General features: G+C 46.8%; 1 pseudogene; it reads left to right on the top strand.

Annotated features, from left to right (window-relative positions):
- The first annotated feature begins 3,302 nt into the window (after window positions 1–3,302).
- Window positions 3,303–3,422, top strand: LOC136634077 (5S ribosomal RNA; annotated as a pseudogene).
- The last annotated feature ends 2,200 nt before the right edge of the window (window positions 3,423–5,622 follow it).

Genomic DNA, 5,622 nt, shown 5'->3' with positions numbered 1-5,622 from the left:
GAACTTCAGGCAGTGGTGTCACTAGAGAGGTGCACTGGGTGACACGCGCGAGGGGGTGACACTACTACTGGACAAAATTTTTAAAATCTTGACATTTTTGAATAACACCTTCATGTTATATATCAATTGATGGGTGATTTCATGCAGAATGCAGTGAAGCAAACCGCGTTGAAATATCTCTATTCTATCAAACGTTGTAGCCAAAAATCCAGTTGGGGGTGGGACAATGGTGCATCACCCAGGGCGTTGCCCCTCCCACTGCATGGGAGGAGGTCCGTGACAGGGGTGATATGCTGGCCTCCCGTACTGGGTGATGCAAACCCTACACTGCTTCTAGGAAAACAAAATTCTCAGTCCTCAGAAAGGCATTATGTGAATTCTAAAATGGCATTTAATTGGCTGTTGTCATTCCAGATCTCCCTGTTCTAGTTTAAAACAACATGTCATAATTACTGTCCTTCAGTATTCTTGATTTACTCCTCCCCCCCCCCCCAATGTTATCTGCAGCATTTACCCCTGCTGAGAAATTCTGTAAAACCAGAAGCATTCACTAGAGAAGCTGCTTTTAACAGTCGCATCACATGACACGCAAGGCCAGGTCAAGCCTCCAAATGCCATTTTCCCAAGCCACGTGCATGAGATGAAAGCTTTCAGAAGGTCCCAGGCCAAGATGTTTGCAATTAGACCAACAGCAAATGGATGCTAATTGGGCATGTGAGCTCCCCATACAAATCTGCTAGGATGCTTTTGGTTCGTTATTAAGAGTGAGTTCCAAATGTCCCTTCAGGCACGCATTTAAAGAAGCATCACCCAGGAACGATCCAGAACTTTGTGGGGGAAAGTATGGCTGTGGGAGGTGCTCTCAAAGCATGCCCCATTCTCTGATGGCACACTGGTTCATCGCAACCTTTGCCCTAGCCAAGGGGGTCCTATCACAGGAATAGACCCTCTCAACCAATGCCCAGTTTGGAGATCTCCTGACTTCACCCCTGGGATGAACACCACTGGAAGCTTTTTGAACAGCGGAATCCATACGTTGGAATCAATCAGTGAAGACATGAAAATCATGCTGCCCCCTTTTTTCCCCAGCATGCATACAAAACGTGGGTGGTGGACAGGCATGTTTCCCCCAACCCCTCCCATGTGGATGAGAGCAATTAAAGTCCTCATATTAAGTCACTCTTAACGAAGAGTGTTGTAGTAAACGCTGGGCTGAAGAGGGTTTTTTTGGTTGCTTTTTTTAATGAGCTGTGCCAGGCTGCTGAGTCAGAAATGGTTTTGAATTATAGTAATTATTCTGCGGCATTGACTGAGCGTGCAAAAAAAATAAAATAAAAAAAAATAAAATAAAAGCCACTGCAGCGATTTTCACGGAACAATCTCCACTTATTTTTGTTGTTTTTAAACGCAAGGATGGATCCATGACCGGAATTAACTTCCCGCTAATTCTCCAATAATGCCGATCGTTAGGATATAGTTACACGCAGAATTGGAGGGAATAATTTTCATGCTGTCAGTCCATCCATCACGGAGTGTTCTCTCCCTCCCTGGAAAGATTCAAGCACCAAACCTTTCTAAGACAGAAACCGGTGCAGGGAATGTTTGGGGTTTGGAGTGAGTGGGCAAAGCCTGAACTTCGCAGAATTAAATCACACTGGAGTTGGACTCCCACAGTTTGTGGGGTGAAACCTTCATCAGAATGGAAGTCCTGGTCTGAGCTGAGCATTTGCTGCCCCACAGATAGGCCTGCCTGCCTTGCATTTTTCTATTTTTTTAAAAATTTGCTCTCTGTTTAGATAACAACAACAACAACAACAACAACAACAGGTATTTATATACCGCCTTTCTTGGTCTTTATTCAAGTCTTTATTCAAGGCGGTTTACATAGGCAGGCTTTATTTAAATCCCTTATTAAATAGGGATTTTTACAATTTGAAAGAAGGTTCTTTCTTTCAAGAACCACTACATTCAGGTGTTTCTCTCTGATCTGGCTTCACATTCTGGCCTCCATCCTCCCACGCTCAGAGCAGATGGAATAGCTCGGCTTCAGCTTGTCAGCTGCTTCAAGGTCGCACGGTGCCACCTTTGGTCGCACAGCCAAAGTGAATGGGATTGAGAGATTGCCTCCTCAAGGTTGAAAGAGTCAACTGAGAGTGCCATTTCTGAGTAGTCCCAAATCCTTAAGTTGTCACCTCTTCCTACCTCACCCACCACATGGAAAGTTCCACCAACCCAAATGCCCATCATGACGTCGTCATCATTTATGTGTGACTTTGCTAGCAGTAACCCAAATATCCAAGATTGCTCCTTACAGAAATGTCCTTCAAACTGTGGGTGGTGACCTCAATGGGGTAGCAAAGCCTCATTTGGGGGGGTCATGGCAACCTGTCAAAGCCTGCACGAGAGAGGGCTTGGATCCAATCAAAAAATGGTTCTGCCTGATCAAAACTGAGTTCTGTTGGGGGGCTGGAGTGGGAAAAATAGGAAAGATGGTTTGGTTTGCAGGTGAAAATTACAAGTGGCTCAAACAAACAAACAGCACAATTATTTAAATAGCTTGTTAAATAAGAAAGTGTTAACTAGACACCTAAATACTGTCACAGGAGGCAACTCCTGGGACTGTTGTTCTTTCACCATCAGTGTAAGCAGTGCTTAAATCAGCAAAATCACAGACCTTTGCCCTGAGGGTCTTTTTAAGCTGAGACCCTCTTCTCTCCCAGGTATCCACCACGTTCCTCTGTGGGGAAGAGAGAGAGAGAGTGTCTTGTGTACTGTGTGTTGTAAACCAAATGTGAACTTCCCTTGGGGCCTTTTAGAAGGTTGAAAGCGGGGGATATAAAAATCTAGGTCAGTGCATGGGTAAATTTTGCAAATTTAAATCTCCTGCAGGTGAGAGTTAGGTGCTTCTGAATCCATTGCCAGAATTGTCAAATCCTCGGGTCAAAATGGGCAGTCGGCCTGCTGAGTTTAAACAAATTGGTTTTCTCAGACACACTGACACAAGCACAACGCTTAAAATGCCCTCTCGTTTGCGGTGGACGGAGCCAGGGTTAGTGTGCGAATCCTGAGCAGGACGTTGATTTCCTATAGAGGTGATGAATAGAACGGGTGCAGCAGCTTTATATGCATCGTTGAGTTTTATCCATGGTTCTACATGACAGCCTGTCATACACGGTAAACCACTCTCATTTTTCCATACAATGATTTGATTTTATTATCTGTGCAGTGAGCCTTTCTGGGGGTCATAGGTAGCGATCTGTGAAACATCTGGAGAACCATTCAGGTTTCTCTCTCTCTCTCTCACATGCAGCAACTGTTACCCTGCACATGCCCGATCTCGTCTGAACTCGGAAAATAAGCAGGGTCAGGCCTGGTTAGGACTTGGATGGGAGACTGCCTGGGAATACTGGGTGCTGTAGGCTTATACCAGAGTCTTTCCATGCCTGTTCTCGTCTGATCTCGGAAGCTAAGCAGGGTCAGGCCTGGTTAGGACTTAGATGGGAGACCGCCTGGGAATACCAGGTGCTGTAGGCTTATACCATAGTCTTTCCATGCCCGATCTCGTCTGATCTTGGAAGCTAAGCAGGGTCAGGCCTGGTTAGTACTTGGATGGGAGACCGCCTGGGAATACTGGGTGCTGTAGGCTTATACCATAGTCTTTCCATGCCTGATCTCGTCTGATCTTGGAAGCTAAGCAGGGTTAGGCCTGGTTAGTACTTGGATGGGAGACCGCCTGGGAATACTGGGTGCTGTAGGCTTATACCAGAGTTTTTCGAGACTGAAGGTTGCCAACCATTTCACACACACACACACAGAGGAGAGAGAGAGAGATTTATAACCTGACTTCGCTCTGGATTTGTTTGTGCATGATTAAAACTATCAATTACATGCACATTATTTTATAAATGTCAGAACTTGAAAATGTTTTCAGGAAACATCTGGCGCTATTGAGGACCAGGTGATGTCTTAACCCAAGCTGTCCCCATTAGACTTTTTAAGTCCTTCATTACGAAAAAAACAACACCCAAACACCAACCACCCCCCAACTGTTTTTCTAAGAACTTCTTCACAAGGAGAGCTTCCATAATGAGGGCATGAATATGCAGACGGGGAAAACAGTGGGCACACAGCCAGGAACCCGTCAGAGGAACAAGAACTGTTGAAAGAAGAGTCAGGCCCCAACAGTTTGTTAGACATTCAACAGCGACATGATCCAGCTTCGCCATCCCCTATTCAGAAAGAACACAGCTGCAGGAGGCAGCCCTTGAACAGGAACTCATATAGAGATGCAGTGGGCGCACTCCTCCATGGCTGATTTTGCTGGGTCTCTACAGGGTACGATCAATTGATCCGACACATCTTTGGCAATATTTCATAGCCCTTCCCCGTGAGGATTGATCGGAACGTAGCAGAGCCAGACATATCATGGGGAGCTGAAGAAGGCCCAGAGAAGGGCAACCCAAATTATCAGGAGGTTGGAGCACCATCTCTCAGAGGCAGGGCAGGTCTGAGGGCAACTGGGCCCCACACCTGGAGGGCCCCCAGATTGGGGCGGCACGCAGAGCATCCACAGCTGCACCTCACTCCATAGTTGACTCCAACAGGGAATCTTCCATGCCGAGGCATCATTAGGAAAGTGTGGTGAGTGCAGCGTACTCTCCTGCCCACCCCTGGGTCCAACTGGCTTGAAATTGCCCACCTCAAGCAGTTGGCAGGGATGCCCACTGCTGAGTGTCTTGCCACTGCGGCTCTTCCTGCTGAAGAGGGGGGGTTCCACGGGGGTTGGGGGGTGGGAGCCTGCAAAGATGTTTTGCAGCTCCTACAGTCAGCCCTGCTCAGAGGAAAGGCTCAAGCACCTGAGTCTGGAAAATGAGGACACCCAAGTGAGGACATGAACTGGTTGACCTTTATCAGATTAGCTCAGTGTGAACTTGAGGGGTTAAAGCCCACCAAGCCAAATGGGTAGACATAAACCGATGTTAAGATGAGATCTTAAAATATCATCTGATGGCCAATTTGTATCCACACTGGCCAGATCTAGCTTGTGAAGCAATTTTCCCTGACCCTTTACAAAAAAAGGAGGGGCAGAGAGCGTGCGTGCGTGCGTGCGTGCGTGCGTGTGTGTGTGTGTGTGAGAGAGAGAGAGAGAGAGAGAGAGAGAGAATATGAATTGCCATCTTTCAGTCTGCAGAAGTTTCCAGCATGTAAATCTTAAGTACTCAACAAGATAATGGAACATCGTAATCTCTAAAGTCAGGAGAGACATGGGGTGCATGTCTGTCCAAGGGGGTTGCTAAGTTCCTGGCCCCCTTAGTTGAAAGGGGTGGGGGTGCATCTCTCTTGCAGAGGAACTCTGGTCACATGTGCAGATCCATGCAAGATCTCTCTCTCTTTTCAGAGCCGTGCAAGAGACTTTCTCCCACGCACTTTTCGTCAGTTATCTCAAGCCGGGAAGGCAATCATCATGATGACTGACTGGGAAACCCTCACTCCTGGATTCCCTCCTGCAAAGCCCAATTCACACACACCCGCATCTTGCTCACACAGTCAGCTTCAATATGTGCTTAGATTTTTTTCTTTCTTTCTTATCCTGCTTTCTCATCTGCCTCTCCCGTTGAGAAC

The sequence above is a fragment of the Tiliqua scincoides genome, chromosome 13, assembly GCF_035046505.1.
Source record: "Tiliqua scincoides isolate rTilSci1 chromosome 13, rTilSci1.hap2, whole genome shotgun sequence".
In the NCBI taxonomy this organism is placed as follows: Eukaryota; Metazoa; Chordata; class Lepidosauria; order Squamata; family Scincidae; genus Tiliqua; species Tiliqua scincoides.
Note: the sequence above shows the minus strand (reverse complement) of the source record. Positions and strands in the feature narration are given on the sequence as shown.